This window comes from Trachurus japonicus, chromosome 19 (genome assembly GCF_045865225.1).
Source record: "Trachurus japonicus isolate A0001 chromosome 19, Traja_1.0".
NCBI classification, from domain to species: Eukaryota; Metazoa; Chordata; class Actinopteri; order Carangiformes; family Carangidae; genus Trachurus; species Trachurus japonicus.
In genome coordinates this window covers 12,129,110-12,145,917 of record NC_140925.1, presented here as the reverse complement: position 1 = coordinate 12,145,917, position 16,808 = coordinate 12,129,110, and the positions used below count along the sequence as shown (strand labels likewise).

The 16,808-nt window shown below is 39.3% G+C and overlaps 1 protein-coding gene and 12 non-coding genes across 14 annotated transcripts in view; 3 read left to right on the top strand and 10 right to left on the bottom strand.

Moving 5' to 3' along the window:
• Positions 1–1,278: 1,278 nt before the first annotated feature.
• LOC146967498 (U5 spliceosomal RNA) lies at positions 1,279–1,391 on the bottom strand. Its single transcript, XR_015034448.1, has one exon. It is a non-coding gene; the product is annotated as a U5 spliceosomal RNA (small nuclear RNA).
• A 578-nt stretch (positions 1,392–1,969) lies between these two features.
• Positions 1,970–2,084, bottom strand: LOC146967497 (U5 spliceosomal RNA). Its single transcript, XR_015034442.1, has one exon. It is a non-coding gene; the product is annotated as a U5 spliceosomal RNA (small nuclear RNA).
• A 582-nt stretch (positions 2,085–2,666) lies between these two features.
• On the bottom strand, positions 2,667–2,780 carry LOC146967496 (U5 spliceosomal RNA). Its single transcript, XR_015034446.1, has one exon. It is a non-coding gene; the product is annotated as a U5 spliceosomal RNA (small nuclear RNA).
• A 1,632-nt stretch (positions 2,781–4,412) lies between these two features.
• Positions 4,413–4,525, bottom strand: LOC146967495 (U5 spliceosomal RNA). Its single transcript, XR_015034451.1, has one exon. It is a non-coding gene; the product is annotated as a U5 spliceosomal RNA (small nuclear RNA).
• Positions 4,526–5,103: 578 nt separating this feature from the next.
• LOC146967494 (U5 spliceosomal RNA) lies at positions 5,104–5,218 on the bottom strand. The gene has a single exon (XR_015034457.1). It is a non-coding gene; the product is annotated as a U5 spliceosomal RNA (small nuclear RNA).
• Positions 5,219–5,800: 582 nt separating this feature from the next.
• On the bottom strand, positions 5,801–5,914 carry LOC146967493 (U5 spliceosomal RNA). Its single transcript, XR_015034445.1, has one exon. It is a non-coding gene; the product is annotated as a U5 spliceosomal RNA (small nuclear RNA).
• Positions 5,915–8,166: 2,252 nt separating this feature from the next.
• Positions 8,167–8,279, bottom strand: LOC146967492 (U5 spliceosomal RNA). Its single transcript, XR_015034447.1, has one exon. It is a non-coding gene; the product is annotated as a U5 spliceosomal RNA (small nuclear RNA).
• A 579-nt stretch (positions 8,280–8,858) lies between these two features.
• On the bottom strand, positions 8,859–8,973 carry LOC146967491 (U5 spliceosomal RNA). Its single transcript, XR_015034444.1, has one exon. It is a non-coding gene; the product is annotated as a U5 spliceosomal RNA (small nuclear RNA).
• Positions 8,974–9,556: 583 nt separating this feature from the next.
• Positions 9,557–9,669, bottom strand: LOC146967490 (U5 spliceosomal RNA). Its single transcript, XR_015034455.1, has one exon. It is a non-coding gene; the product is annotated as a U5 spliceosomal RNA (small nuclear RNA).
• Positions 9,670–10,426: 757 nt separating this feature from the next.
• Positions 10,427–10,539, top strand: LOC146967489 (U5 spliceosomal RNA). Its single transcript, XR_015034469.1, has one exon. It is a non-coding gene; the product is annotated as a U5 spliceosomal RNA (small nuclear RNA).
• A 322-nt stretch (positions 10,540–10,861) lies between these two features.
• LOC146967488 (U5 spliceosomal RNA) lies at positions 10,862–10,975 on the bottom strand. Its single transcript, XR_015034443.1, has one exon. It is a non-coding gene; the product is annotated as a U5 spliceosomal RNA (small nuclear RNA).
• Positions 10,976–11,689: 714 nt separating this feature from the next.
• Positions 11,690–16,808, top strand: part of arhgap27 (Rho GTPase activating protein 27) — a 34,001-nt gene continuing 28,882 nt past the window's right edge. For both annotated transcript variants that reach the window (XM_085761225.1, XM_085761224.1), the window contains exon 1: positions 11,690–11,783. The gene's annotated coding sequence lies outside the window, so the exon portion shown is untranslated. The remainder of the gene's footprint in view (positions 11,784–16,808) is intronic.
• Positions 16,107–16,220, top strand: LOC146967487 (U5 spliceosomal RNA). The gene has a single exon (XR_015034465.1). It is a non-coding gene; the product is annotated as a U5 spliceosomal RNA (small nuclear RNA).

Below are 16,808 nucleotides of genomic sequence, written 5' to 3'. Positions count from 1 at the left end.
ATGCCATTGTTTGTAATCACCATTGCACACATGTCTTGTTCTTGTAGCAGAGTAAAAAGGGCTCAGTCTCTTCCAGCTCTGTGAGGTTGTCTTGTAATCCTATGTGATGCAGAGTAAAATGACAGTAATGTACAGTACATGTACTGCATCAACCATTATTACTGTAGTGTACAATACTGTAAAAGTGCTTCCTACTTGTAAAATGCTGTAGTACAGTACCGTACTGTAAAGATGGGAAATCTTTACTGTGGTTGCTGTAATACATTACAATACAGTAAATCTGTTCTCTAGTGAAGCTGTAAGTCTAAATGTAAATGTAAAAAAGTTCTTGTCCCACTGTATCTTACAGTAATGCCAGACACGGGAGCGTGCCTATGTTCCCTCAGCCCTATGTTCCCTCAGCCCTATGTTCCCACTGGACTCTCTCTACCTATCTGGACTCTGTCTATCTGGCCTGTCTAGCCTCTACCTGGTCTTTTTACTAAACTTAACCAACTCCTTTCTTCATTGCCTAAACCCAACCAATGGTGGGACCAAAGGGCTGTGGGAATAGGGCCTAATTTTCAGTGACAACAAAAGTTAGAAATGAGGGAACATAGGGCTGAGGGAACATAGGGCTGTGGGAACATAGGGATGACCCCCCTGACACAATGACAGCAGTGCAGATTGTTTAGTGCTGAATTACTGTCCAATACTATACATACCTGTTGTTCCTTACTGTAAATGTTTGAATAATTGAATTCACAGTGCTTCTCCCAACATTTAAAATTAGTTTGACAGATTTTGAAAACTAGTTCAACAATTTTGTATGTAATGACTCAAGCAATGAAATGAGGACTATTAGTTTATAGGGAAAGACTATTCAGCGTTCAAAAGTATAGTTCATTTTGACTGACATGACAAACAAATGATAATGTTGTAAAACAGCAGAGAATTGTATGAGAGCAACTGATACATGTCCAAAAGCATTTGCAATTTTTTCAGAGGAAGGAGAAACTGCTACTATGATGTGGACAAATGACTACATGTTGTGGAGGTTGAACTAATAGTTATGAGAACTTTCATTCTGATCTGAGAATAGCACCAAAGCGATTGAGAAAAACTGTAATTAAACATTACTTTTGATTGCGGCACCCGTTATGTCAGTTTTCTTTGTTCTACTACTTGTTACTATTTACGATGATCTGTCTATGATCTACGTACTGGATTTTGTATCAGCTTTTTCAGCAGACTATAGTGTAATGAATTACATCCAACTTTTTTTTGACAAGTAAAGGAAGCCCCGCAGAAGCAGGGCATCAAAAAATTAGTTTGAACTCATATTGTTCCTCTCCACGGAAATCTTTAGTAAAAGGCGAAAGATTTATACGATCTGAAAAGAAACATGAGTGTACTGACGTCCAGGAGAGGGGTCAGAGGAGGTGACCCTCCGCCACATGACCTACAGTGAGGGTTGTGCTGCACCAGGTAAAGCTAACTGATTGCAATTTGTATGATTTACTGTAAACGGACGACACAAACGAAAATAATATTTGCGGTTTCTCAATCCAGTGTGTGGTGTTAGTGTAGACAGGAGTTTTGTTTTGGATCATCACCCCCACTTAAAATGGCCAAAATCACACACAGGTAAATCACATCAGGCACATGATCTGAACATTGTTACTCAGATTTTTGCCCTAAACCTCAGACATTTAGTTTGTTGTGCTCCTGTTGTTGAAGACAGTGAGAGTGAACACCATGATGAGATGGAAAGAGCCGTATGATGCTTTGAAAAATAAGATTGAAGCAGCTTATGGTACAATGCTGACATCTTAATTAAACCTTTCATTTTGGTTGCAGCACCCGTTATGTCAGTTTTCTTTGTTTTACGATGATCTACGTACTGCATTTGCCTCACTGCATCAGCCTTTTCAGCAGACCGTAGTGTAATGAATTATATTCGACTTTATATTTTTTGACAAGTAAAGGAAGCCCCGCACAAGGCAGGGCATCAAAAAATTAGTTATAACTCATATTGTTCCTCTCCACGGAAATCTTTAGTAAAAGGCGAAAGATTTATACGATCTGAAAAGAAACATGAGTGTACTGACTTCATGGAGAGGGGTCAGAGGAGGTGACCCTCCGCCACATCACCTACAGTGAGGGTTGTGCTGCACCGGGTAAAACGAAAACTAATCGATTGCAATGTGTATGATTTAAACAGACGACACAAACGAAAATAATATTTGCGGTTTCTCAATCCAGTGTGTGGTGTTAGTGTAGACAGGAGTTTTGTTTTGGTTCACCACCCCCACTTAAAATGGCCAAAATCACACACAGGTAAATCACATCAGAACATTGTTACTCAGCCTTATGCCCTATTTAAACCTCAGACATTTAGTTTGTTGTGCTCCTGACTGTTGAAGTGAGAGTGAACACCATGGTGAGATGGGAAGAGTCGTATGATGCCTTGAAAAATAAGATTGTAGCAGCTTATGGTACAATGCTGACATCTTAATTACCGGTAAACATTACATTTTGGTTGCGGCACCCGTTGTCAGTTTTCTTGCTATTTACGATGATCTGTCTATGATCTACGTACTGCATTTGTCTTTTTGCATCAGCTTTTTCAGCAGACTATAGTGTAATGAATTATATCCGACTTTTATTTTTGAACAAGCAAAGGAAGCCCCGCCGAAGCAGGGCATCAAAAAATTAGTTATAACTCATATTGTTCCTCTCCACGGAAATCTTTAGTAAAAGGCGAAAGATTTATACGATCTGAAAAGAAACATGAGTGTACTGACGTCCAGGAGTGGGGTCAGAGGAGGTGATCCGCCGCCACATCACCTACAGTGAGGGTTGTGCTCACCTCAGACATTTAGTTGGTTGTGCTCCTGACTGTTGAAGTGAGTGAACACCATGGAGAGATGGAAAGAGCTGTCTGCGGCCTTGAAAAATAAGATGGTAGCAGCTTATGGTACAATGCTGACATCTTACAGTTTTTCTCAATCGCTTTGCTGCTTTTCCCACATCACTCTTAACATTTGCACAACAGTTAGTGCATTTCTCAGAACAATTATTGCAAACTGCAAAACCTAGTGGATGACCTTCAAAAGTGCGTCACTTGCTCAAAATGGATAGTCCATCCCTCAAAAGCAAGTACTCACGTCAATGAAACTGTCAGTGTCGTCAAAATGAGAAGTCCTGACACCATCGTTTATGAACAAGATAGGCAAATGGCTTTGTCATGTTTTCATTAGGACACTTTATTCTCTAAGTGTTTTCCAACTGAACCTACAGAGTACTGTAAATCATTCCTGCACATCCAGACGTTCCAGTCACATTTTCATCTACATCTGTCAATTGTAGCGATTGAAACAGATTCAATATTCCCAAAGATACAGTAATGTCATCTTTACATTGTATCTCTTTCAACCTTATGCCATTGTTTGTAATCACCATTGCACACATGTCTTGTTCTTGTAGCAGAGTAAAAAGGGCTCAGTCTCTTCCACCTCTGTGAGGTTGTCTTGTAATCCTATGTGATGCAGAGTAAAATGACAGTAATGTACAGTACATGTACTGCATCAACCATTATTACTGTAGTGTACAATACTGTAAAAGTGCTTCCTACTTGTAAAATGCTGTAGTACAGTACCGTACTGTAAAGATGGGAAATCTTTACCGTGGTTGCTGTAATACATTACAATACAGTAAATCTGTTCTCTAGTGAAGCTGTAAGTCTAAATGTAAATGTAAAAAAGTTCTTGTCCCACTGTATCTTACAGTAATGCCTGACACAATGACAGCAGTGCAGATTGTTTAGTGCTGAATTACTGTCCAATACTATACATACCTGTTGTTCCTTACTGTAAATGTTTGAATCATTGAATTCACAGTGCTTCTCCCAACATTTAAAATTAGTTTGACAGATTTTGAAAACTAGTTCAACAATTTTGTATGTAATGACTCAAGCAATGAAATGAGGACTATTAGTTTATAGGGAAAGACTATTCAGCGTTCAAAAGTATAGTTCATTTTGACTGACATGACAAACAAATGATAATGTTGTAAAACAGCAGAGAATTGTATGAGAGCAACTGATACATGTCCAAAAGCATTTGCAATTTGTTCAGAGGAAGGAGAAACTGCTACTATGATGTGGACAAATGACTACATGTTGTGGAGGTTGAACTAATAGTTATGAGAACTTTCATTCTGATCTGAGAATAGCACCAAAGCGATTGAGAAAAACTGTAATTAAACATTACTTTTGATTGCGGCACCCGTTATGTCAGTTTTCTTTGTTCTACTACTTGTTACTATTTACGATGATCTGTCTATGATCTATGTACTGGATTTTGTATCAGCTTTTTCAGCAGACTATAGTGTAATGAATTACATCCAACTTTTTTTTGACAAGTAAAGGAAGCCCCGCCGAAGCAGGGCATCAAAAAATTAGTTTGAACTCATATTGTTCCTCTCCACGGAAATCTTTAGTAAAAGGCGAAAGATTTATACGATCTGAAAAGAAACATGAGTGTACTGACGTCCAGGAGAGGGGTCAGAGGAGGTGACCCTCCGCCACATCACCTACAGTGAGGGTTGTGCTGCACCAGGTAAAGCTAACTGATTGCAATTTGTATGATTTACTGTAAACGGACGACACAAACGAAAATAATATTTGCGGTTTCTCAATCCAGTGTGTGGTGTTAGTGTAGACAGGAGTTTTGTTTTGGATCATCACCCCCACTTAAAATGGCCAAAATCACACACAGGTAAATCACATCAGGCACATGATCTGAACATTGTTACTCAGATTTTTGCCCTAAACCTCAGACATTTAGTTTGTTGTGCTCCTGTTGTTGAAGACAGTGAGAGTGAACACCATGATGAGATGGAAAGAGCCGTATGATGCTTTGAAAAATAAGATTGAAGCAGCTTATGGTACAATGCTGACATCTTAATTAAACCTTTCATTTTGGTTGCAGCACCCGTTATGTCAGTTTTCTTTGTTTTACGATGATCTACGTACTGCATTTGCCTCACTGCATCAGCCTTTTCAGCAGACCGTAGTGTAATGAATTATATTCGACTTTATATTTTTTGACAAGTAAAGGAAGCCCCGCACAAGGCAGGGCATCAAAAAATTAGTTATAACTCATATTGTTCCTCTCCATGGAAATCTTTAGTAAAAGGCGAAAGATTTATACGATCTGAAAAGAAACATGAGTGTACTGACTTCATGGAGTGGGGTCAGAGGAGGTGACCCTCCGCCACATCACCTACAGTGAGGGTTGTGCTGCACCGGGTAAAACGAAAACTAATCGATTGCAATGTGTATGATTTAAACAGACGACACAAACGAAAATAATATTTGCGGTTTCTCAATCCAGTGTGTGGTGTTAGTGTAGACAGGAGTTTTGTTTTGGTTCACCACCCCCACTTAAAATGGCCAAAATCACACACAGGTAAATCACATCAGAACATTGTTACTCAGCCTTATGCCCTATTTAAACCTCAGACATTTAGTTTGTTGTGCTCCTGACTGTTGAAGTGAGAGTGAACACCATGGTGAGATGGGAAGAGTCGTATGATGCCTTGAAAAATAAGATTGTAGCAGCTTATGGTACAATGCTGACATCTTAATTACCGGTAAACATTACATTTTGGTTGCGGCACCCGTTGTCAGTTTTCTTGCTATTTACGATGATCTGTCTATGATCTACGTACTGCATTTGTCTTTTTGCATCAGCTTTTTCAGCAGACTATAGTGTAATGAATTATATCCGACTTTTATTTTTGAACAAGCAAAGGAAGCCCCGCCGAAGCAGGGCATCAAAAAATTAGTTATAACTCATATTGTTCCTCTCCACGGAAATCTTTAGTAAAAGGCGAAAGATTTATACGATCTGAAAAGAAACATGAGTGTACTGACTTCATGAAGAGGGGTCAGAGGAGGTGATCCGCCGCCACATCACCTACAGTGAGGGTTGTGCTCACCTCAGACATTTAGTTGGTTGTGCTCCTGACTGTTGAAGTGAGTGAACACCATGGCGAGATGGAAAGAGCTGTCTGCGGCCTTGAAAAATAAAATGGTAGCAGCTTATGGTACAATGCTGACATCTTACAGTTTTTCTCAATCGCTTTGGTGCTTTTCTCACATCACTCTTAACATTTGCACAACAGTTAGTGCATTTCTCAGAACAATTATTGCAAACTGCAAAACCTAGTGGATGACCTGCAAAAGTGCGTCACTTGCTCAAAATGGATAGTCCATCCCTCAAAAGCAAGTACTCATGTCAATGAAACTGTCAGTGTCGTCAAAATGAGAAGTCCTGACACCATTGTTTATGAACAAGATAGGCAAATGGCTTTGTCATGTTTTCATTAGGACACTTTATTCTCTAAGTGTTTTCCAACTGAACCTACAGAGTACTGTAAATCATTCCTGCACATCCAGACGTTCCAGTCACATTTTCATCTACATCTGTCAATTGTAGCGATTGAAACAGATTCAATATTCCCAAAGATACAGTAATGTCATCTTTACATTGTATCTCTTTCAACCTTATGCCATTGTTTGTAATCACCATTGCACACATGTCTTGTTCTTGTAGCAGAGTAAAAAGGGCTCAGTCTCTTCCAGCTCTGTGAGGTTGTCTTGTAATCCTATGTGATGCAGAGTAAAATGACAGTAATGTACAGTACATGTACTGCATCAACCATTATTACTGTAGTGTACAATACTGTAAAAGTGCTTCCTACTTGTAAAATGCTGTAGTACAGTACCGTACTGTAAAGATGGGAAATCTTTACCGTGGTTGCTGTAATACATTACAATACAGTAAATCTGTTCTCTAGTGAAGCTGTAAGTCTAAATGTAAATGTAAAAAAGTTCTTGTCCCACTGTATCTTACAGTAATGCCTGACACAATGACAGCAGTGCAGATTGTTTAGTGCTGAATTACTGTCCAATACCATACATACCGTAGATGACCAAATAATCGCCCGCGTGCAAATACGCGCCTGTGCTCTAATAGCCGCCGGGGTCCGACCTCATTTGGCATAATAAACGCCGGTTCGATTAAGTGTTTACCATAGTCTTGCACAGAAAACAAAAGTTGTTTTTTTTAACAGCGCTTCACCGGCTCTCACCTCTTCTGTCAGTCAGCCCCTCCTCTCGCTCTCTCTCGCATGCAGGCGCACACACACACACACACACACACAGACACACAAACACAGGCGCGCTAGACTGAGGGATATAGGGATATAGATAAATGCGCTAATGTACAGTGTTGAAATTACCGCGATCGACCCCCCCCCCCCTTCCGTTATCATTCATAACACTGCTCTGATCAGCTCCCTGTGTCGCGGTTACACAGACAAACTGTCTTTGTATTTATTGTCTGATGTCAATAAAGATGCGTCGGGGGGAAAAAGTAGTTTTGTTCCAGTGGTGCTATGGTGACCTCTTCGTTCTTTGCATGATGGTCTGGTGCTGCTCATTGCAAAAATAAATTGTAGCCGGTTGCAAATACGCGCCTGGTTCTTATAAACGCCTGGGGTCCAAGTCGATTTAGCATATTAAACGCCCGGGCTACTAAATGGTCATCTACCGTACCTGTTGTTCCTTACTGTAAATGTTTGAATCATTGAATTCACAGTGCTTCTCCCAACATTTAAAATTAGTTTGACAGATTTTGAAAACTAGTTCAATGACTCAAGCAATGAAATGAGGACTATTAGTTTTATAGGGAAAGACTATTCAGCGTTCAAAAGTATAGTTCATTTTGACTGACATGACAAACAAATGATAATGTTGTAAAACAGCAGAGAATTGTGTGAGAGCAACTGATACATGTCCAAAAGCATTTGCAATTTTTTCAGTGGAAGGAGAAACTGCTACTATGATGTGGACAAATGACTACATGTTGTGGAGGTTGAACTAATAGTTATGAGAACTTTCATTCTGATCTGAGAATAGCACCAAAGCGATTGAGAAAAACTGTAATTAAACATTACTTTTGATTGCGGCACCCGTTATGTCAGTTTTCTTTGTTTTACTACTTGTTACTATTTACGATGATCTGTCTATGATCTACGTACTGGATTTTACATCAGCTTTTTCAGCAGACTATAGTGTAATGAATTACATCCAACTTTTTTTTGACAAGTAAAGGAAGCCCCGCAGAAGCAGGGCATCAAAAAATTAGTTTGAACTCATATTGTTCCTCTCCACGGAAATCTTTAGTAAAAGGCGAAAGATTTATACGATCTGAAAAGAAACATGAGTGTACTGACATCATGGAGAGGGGTCAGAGGAGGTGACCCTCCGCCACATGACCTACAGTGAGGGTTGTGCTGCACCGGGTAAAACTAACCGATTGCAATTTGTATGATGATCATTAATTATTTATTTAAACAGACGACACAAACGAAAAATAATGTTTGTTTGCGGTTTCTCAACCCAGTGTGTGGTGTAAGTGTAGAGAGGAGTTTGTTTTGTTTCACCCTCCACACACAGGTGAACCACATCAGGCACACTGCGGCTGAATCGCTGTTTAATCATCACCGATCGTCCTATTTACTCTGATACGACTCCCTGTCAACAGTTTGAGTTTAGATGTATTATTATTATTATTATCTCATAGTAATAGATCCATGGTTTGAATTTCAGCGGGGGACTTTACGTCTTCTTCTCGCTACAGCGCCACACCATGGATCTATTACATCCATGCGCCACACACGCTCCACACGGGCCTGGTATTTTTTGCTTGTGATCAACGTACTGCATTTACCATGTTTCAGCAGCTTTTTAGCAGACCACAGAGTCAAAATTATGTCTGACTTTTTTTTTTTTGACAAGAGAAGGAAGCCCCGCACAAGGCAGGGCATCAAAAAATTAGTTATAACTCATAATGTTCCTCTCCACGGAAATCTTTAGTAAAAGGCGAAAGATTTATACGATCTGAAGGGAAACATGAGTGTACTGTCTTCGTGATGCAGTTTCAGAGGACCTGATCCTCCGCCACATGACCTACAGTGAGGGTTGTGCTGCACTGGGTAAAACTAACCGATTGCAATTTGTACGATGAGCATTAACTATTTATTTAAAACTGACGATACGAACGAAAATAATGTTTTTTTTGTGGTTTCTCTACCCGCAGTGTGTTGTATAAGTGTAGACAGGAGTTTAATTTAGTTTACCATTCCCATTTAAAATGGCTAAAATCACACACAGGTGAATCACATGATCTGAACACTGTTACTCAGCCTTTTACCTATTTAAACCTCAGACATTGTTGTGCTCCTGACTGTTGAAGTGAGAGTGAACCATGGTGAGATGGAAAGAGCTGTCTGCGGCCTTGAGAAATGAGATTGTAGCAGTTTATGGTATTTTAGACTCATCTGTCTGTGAGTGTTGGAGACATCTATGTCAATTTTCTTTATATTACTTGTTAGTATTTACGATCGTATTACTACGTAGCTACTACAGTTGACATATTGCATCTGCGTCATCAGACCACACATTTTCATATGTTTCATGTTTTGTTTTTTAACAAGGGAAGGAAGCCCCGCCGAAGCAGGGCATCAAAAAATTAGTTTGAACTCATATTGTTCCCCTCCACGGAAATCTTTAGTAAAAGGCGAAAGATTTATACGATTTGAAGTGAAACATGAGTGTACTGACTTCATGGAGACGTTTCAGAGGAGGTGATCTGCCGCCACATCACCTACAGTGACGGTTGTGCTGTAGCCTACTAGGTAACCGGTTGAGCATTAACTATTTATTAAGCAGACAATACAAACGAAAATAATGTTTGTTTGTTGTTTCTGTATGTTGTACAAGTATAGACAGGACATCTACATCCTATCGTAACCGTTTTATTGTTGAGCTAGAGTCATTTAACATTTTACGGCGACAGTCGTCTATGAAACTCTGTGCAGGGACTGTAAAAGGACTCTTCCTGTGAAAACGGAAGTAGCAGGAGGTGACGCTCTCGCTTTATTTTTACTCTCTGTGGCTGCACTGCGCATGCGCATGATTTCTATCCCTGTGCTTTATTGTCACATTTTGACTATAAACCCACCCTTTTATGTAAAATTTCACAGATAATAATGTTAATACTTTCTTTTGCCTATTCATTTTTGCTAAACTCGAGCTCCCATGTTAAGTACTGTAACCAGACAACTGGATCAACCCGCCGTTACCCATCATGCACCGCGCGGTAGCTTTCAAACGCTTACTAAACTATCGCTTGTTTTTTTTAAAACGTGTAGGCTATAATAAAGCGATTTTCGGTTGTATTATGTGATTAAGTGGTTGGCACTCATTGTACAAAATCCAAATCGGCTGCTTTTTGCCCGGTGCAGCACAACCCTCACTGTAGGTCATGTGGCGGCGGATCACGTCCTCTGAAACTTCATTGAGAAGTCAGTACACTCATGTTTCTCTTCAGATCGTATAAATCTTTCGCCTTTTACTAAAGATTTCCGTGGAGAGGAACAATATGAGTTCAAACTAATTTTTTGATGCCCTGCTTCGGCGGGGCTTCCTATACTTGTTAAAAAAAAAAAAAAAGTAAAAAACCAATGTCTACGTTGTATGCAGAAGGATATATAACCGCATCGATTATGTTCATTACGTGACAGGTCCAAGTAGTAGCAATTATTACGTTGTTGAGATGCAGCTACCAGAAAAAGGATGATAGATCATTGCATGTACCATAAATGTCTCCAACATTTGGAACAAATTGCACAATGTTATGTGTTCAAACATACAAACTTAGTATTTACGATGATCTGTCTATGATCTACGTACTGCATTTGCCTTATTGATTTATATTCGACTTTGTATTTTTTGACAAGAAAAGGAAGCCCCGCACAAGGCAGGGCATCAAAAAATTAGTTTGAACTCATATTGTTCCTCTCCACGGAAATCTTTAGTAAAAGGCGAAAGATTTATACGATCTGAAAAGAAACATGAGTGTACTGACTTCATGGAGTTGGGTCAGAGGAGGTGATCCGCCGCCACATCACCTACAGTGAGGGTTGTGCTGCGCCAGGTAAAGCTAACACTGCAAAAGACACATAAAATGAAATGAGTAGTACAGTGTTGTCAAATATAATGTCACGAATAGTTCTTTATTGATTTGTCTGTCAACTTCATAACAACCTAAATCACATTCAAATACATTTTTCATGTAACCACTACAGTCAGCTTTATTCTGTCTCTTTAAATAATCCCAGTCTGAGTTCAAGGCTATGGTTCAAGGCCCTGTGTGGGGGCTTGGCCATCTGTTGCAGGAGTGAGGCAGCCTTGAAATTAAAGCAGCTAAATGACATTTAGGCATTTAGTTATTTAATCTTTCTGTCTTTCTTTCTTTTTACACCTGTTCTTATGTCAAATTTATTTCCTTTTTATTTACATATTTTTTTGCACAAATACACAAGTCAATCCCATTGATAATTGTAAATAAAGGCTATTCTGCTTTCTAAACTATTGTTTGTAAAAAGAGACTTTGATTTAAAATCAGTAAGTGTGATTATTTCTCCATAGATTTCAATATGATCTGACTTATTATTTTCAGACAGACATTGGTGCCCCCCCCCCCTGCTGGTGATTTGATAGATTGCAGGTTTAAGTAACTTCCACATTGGCTTCATATTTTAGACCTGACTATTTTTATTTACTGTCTTCCAGGATGCTGCCGTCACATCCCCGACACCTCACCCACGGGGGAGGACAGCTTTTCCCCGTTCATCGACGAAACCACAGGCCGGGCGGTGGATGAGAGGTGGGAAGATCTCATCCGTCACCCCTCCTTTCTCTTTCACATCTACTCTTAAATAAAAAGTTAAATGTCATTTCTGCTGTATGAGCCTCTCCAAATATGAATATAGGGTTACAGTATAGCTACTGCTGTCACATCAGCTTTTAACTCTGGATTTAGTTAGAAGTACATAGTATTTTGACAGGGTGGATATAGATTGTAGATAATAAAAGCTTGTGTGAATCTGATTATCCTGCTCATTACTGTTATTTATGGGCAAAAAAATCACTGTAATTTAACTGTTAGCTGACAACGAATGACAAGTTATCAGCGAAGGCTAGTACTGTGTATTTTAAAGAAACCACTTTAATTATTAATACATCATCTCTAATTTCAGAGCCAAATCTCTTTTAAGAGATGTTCAAACACATATATGAGTTATGTCTTGAATTACGTTGCTCATGTACTGTGTCAACATAATCTACATATAAATAGCGTCTCTCTATGGAAACACATGATGGATAGTATTTGACTTGAGTTTCCAGCAGGGGGTGTAAAGCAGAGCACTGATAAATACACATACTGTACAAGAACAGACTCGTTTTGTTTTGTTTTTGCTTTTGTTACCTTGACATTAAAAATTAGTCATGATGTTATTTCTTCATGTTCTGCTACTTGGTCTTCTATAACTATAAACTGAAGAATATAAATAATGACTAAATATCTACATTACTGTAACATAAACATTGTAGTTAATTATTGATTTAAAAAAATGTAATTAGAGTCTCAGATTTTTAATGTTGTTATGTTTGAAAATGAAAATGAGTCATCATCTTCGTGTTTCCCCGTCTGGTCCACCCTCTGGATCATAATGTGTCAGACTGAATTCATGGATATAAAAATACAAAGGACTCACTGGGATGTTCGGTTAGAGTCAGACTTCCCATTTCTAGTGACGTTTTTGCTGTAACACGCTCGGTGGTTGCCTCCTTCATCAGCAGAGTCGCGCACATTCACACAGAACAGGAAATAAGAGAGAGGTACAGCGGCAGGCGAGCAGAAACTGTTTCACAGAGGCAGCAGTCTGACAACAACACAGCACAACACAAGACAACACAACAGCTCCAGGTCTGTCTGAGGGACGTCCAGTTACAGGAGGGTTTAAGGAAACACAATCAGGCAAGTAACTGAATTATTGCTCCACATTGAAGCTCTGGAGTGTAAAAAAAAAAAAAAATTAGGATTTGATTTTTGTTGTTGTTATTGTTGTTTAGTGTTTTTTTGAGTTCTTTTGACTTAACCTTTATTCAACAGGATATTGTGTTGTATTCAGTAATTTTTCCCACTTTGTTCAACTTTTCATTTTTAGTCTTTTGTATTTTCTATTAACTTCACAATACTCGTGTGAAAATAAAATTTTAAAAACTGACCTCATGTGAAATGCGACATGTGAAGTAACTGTTAACCACAGCATCCTGTTGTGTGATTGTAATATGTGCTGAAGGGGACGACACATACAACTCCAAATAGTTTGAATGCTTCTGAGACAAAACACAGCCAGATAAGGCAAACTGAGATTGCCAGGTGACGTGGGCCCTGACGCCGACTCGAGGTTGGTGCAGGCTTCCTGTTTTGTGGCTGAGCAATTTTCAGTCTGCAGCACGAGTGTTCGATGAGTTTGGGTTGAAGTTGCTCTGCAGCAAATGGAAGCAACTTCCTGTCTATTCCTGTGCACAGAAATAGAGTTTACTTTTTCACCATCTGCCACAGTTTTGTTGATATTTAACCACCGACCTTTGATGTAAATGATTATCCTCACGTTCAGGTTGACCCCTCTGACCCCCAGACGGGTGAGTGGACGTGCCGCTCAGGCTGCACTGTGGAAAAAGGTTGGAACAGCAGCAAAGAGACACAAAACTGCGATTCGAACACAGTAAGTGATGCAAAAAACTACTGAAACTAAAGCTAAATGACAACAAAGACACAGCATGACACCAAGGAGACACAAAAGTGTGACTCGAAAACAGAAAATGATGGAGAAACTTGTGGTGGCCCTGAAGTGCAAAACACAACGGCAAAAGAGAAAACACAACACAAAAAGAGAAAACACAACGGCAAAAGAGAAAACACAACGGCAAAAGAGAAAACACAACACAAAAAGAGAAAACACAACGCAAAAAGAGAAAACACAACGGCAAAAGAGAAAACACAACACAAAAAGAGAAAACACAACACAAAAAGAGAAAACACAACGGCAAAAGAGAAAACACAACGGCAAAAGAGAAAACACAACACAAAAAGAGAAAACACAACGGCAAAAGAGAAAACACAACACAAAAAGAGAAAACACAACGGCAAATCAGAAAACACAACACAAAAAGAGAAAACACAACGCAAAAAGAGAAAACACAACGGCAAAAGAGAAAACACAACGGCAAAAGAGAAAACACAACACAAAAAGAGAAAACACAACGCAAAAAGAGAAAACACAACGGCAAAAGAGAAAACACAACGGCAAAAGAGAAAACACAACACAAAAAGAGAAAACACAACGCAAAAAGAGAAAACACAACGGCAAATCAGAAAACAAAACACAAAAAGAGAAAACACAATACAAAAAGAGAAAACACAACGGCAAAAGAGAAAACACAACGGCAAAAGAGAAAACACAACACAAAAAGAGAAAACACAACACAAAAAGAGAAAACACAACGGCAAAAGAGAAAACACAACACAAAAAGAGAAAACACAACGGCAAATCAGAAAACACAACACAAAAAGAGAAAACACAACACAAAAAGAGAAAACACAACACAAAAAGAGAAAACACAACGGCAAATCAGAAAACACAAAAGCAAAAGAGAAAACACAACACAGAAAGAGAAAACACAACGACATTAACCAAACCGGAAAAGGTAGGTACCCTCGGGCTGGTTTAGGCAAAGACGGTTGGTTTAGGCGTGTGAAGGGAGTAGTTAAGGTTAGGGTAAGATGCAGGGATAGGCTTAGCCTTGCAGAGGCAGCCAATCAGAGGCAGAGTAAGGCGGGTCTTGGCGTGGCCATAGTAGGAAAAAAAGTATCGCAAGCGGGACTAGCACAGAGGCCGCTATGTATTGCCCAAAATGTTTTGCTTTTGTGTTTTCTGATTTGCCGTTGTTTAGTAATTTGTTGTTGTGTTTTCTGTTTTGTTGTTGTGTTTTCTGATTTGCCGTTGTGTTTTCTCTTTTTGTGTTGTGTTTTCTCTTTTGCCGTTGTGTTTTCTCTTTTTGTGTAGTGTTTTCTCTTTTTGTGTTGTGTTTTCTCTTTTGCCGTTGTGTTTTCTCTTTTTGTGTAGTGTTTTCTCTTTTTGTGTTGTGTTTTCTCTTTTGCCGTTGTGTTTTCTCTTTTTGTGTTGTGTTTTCTCTTTTGCCGTTGTGTTTTCTCTTTTTGCGTTGTGTTTTCTCTTTTTGTGTTGTGTTTTCTCTTTTGCCGTTGTTGTCTGATTTGCCGTTGTGTTTTGCACTTCAGGGCCACCGTAGAAACTGCTTCATAAATATAAAAATACAACCATAGTCACACTAAAAGACACAGCATGGCACCAAGGAGACACAAGACTACAACAAAGAGACACAAAACGACCCACAGAATTGACCGAAAACTACATCAAAGGACATAAAAAGACAAGATAACGACACTAAAAAACTACAAAACAACACAAAACCTGCGATATGATGTCATTTTCTTGTCTTGCAGCCCATATAGTATATACAATCATGTGAGAAAATTAGGACACCCCATTTAGTTTACGCCAAACATGTCCTCTGTTCTGTCTAAATAATTCAATTTTAGACTCGTCTGTGTCTTTGTCTTCGTTCTCTCTGGCAAACTTCAGTCTGACCTTCATGTTTCTTTTAGAGAGCAAAGGTTTCCTCCTCCTCCTCGCACACCTCCCATGCAAGTTACACTTGTGCAGTCTCTTGCTGATGATAGAGGCATGCACTTTCACACCAATAGTAGCAGGAGCCTGCTGTAGGTCCCATGATGAGATTTTAGGGTTTTTTGGAGACTTCTTTTAGCATCTTGCTGTCTGCTCTCAGAGTGAAATTGCTCGGACGTCCAGACCTAATGTCATCCGTTTGTAGACTACTTTCTGGATAGTGGAACGGCAGATTTCAAATAGTTTTGAGATCTTTTTAAATACCTTAAGCATTGTACCATAAGCTGCTAAAATTATCGAGTGGTTTTATAATGAAGCGATTTTCGGTTGTGTTATGTGTTTAAGTGGTTGACACTCGGTGCAGCACAACCCTCACTGTAGGTCATGTGGCGGAGGATCACCTCCTCTGAAACTTCCCAGGAAAGTCAGTACACTCATGTTTCTCTTCAGATCGTATAAATCTTTCGCCTTTTACTAAAGATTTCCGTGGAGAGGAACAATATGAGTTCAAACTAATTTTTTGCTGCCCTGCTTTGTGCAGGGCTTCCTTTGCTTGTTAAAGAAAACCAAGTCTGGGCGGAGTTTAGCTCAGTTGGTAGAGCACCCGCCCCATGTGTTGAGGCTATAGTCCTCGCTGCAGGCGGCCCCGGTTCGAGTCCCGCGTCGGACGGCCCTATCCTGCATGTCATTCCCCCCATCTCTGCCTCCCATTTCCTGTCACACTCTCAACTGTCCTATCAAATAAAGGCATGAAAAGCCAAAAAATATACTTTAAAAAAAAAAAAAAAAAAAAAAGAAAACCAAGTCTGAAACAACTTTGATTTTGTGGTCTGTTGATTCAATATGGCAAGTGCAGTACATAAATCATAGATAATTGCAAGTAGTAAAGTAATACAACAAAGAAAATTGACATAACAGGGATGCAGCAACCAAAATAAAAAAAGATGATAGGTTATTTAAAGTAGATGTCAGCGTTGTACCATAAGCTGCTACAATCTTATTTCTCAAGGCCTCAGACAGCTCTTTCGATTTCACCATGGTGTTCACTCTCACTTCAGCAGTCAGGGGCACAACAAACACAACAATCTGTCTGTGGTTTAAAAAGGGCAAAAAGCTGAGTAATAATGTTCAGA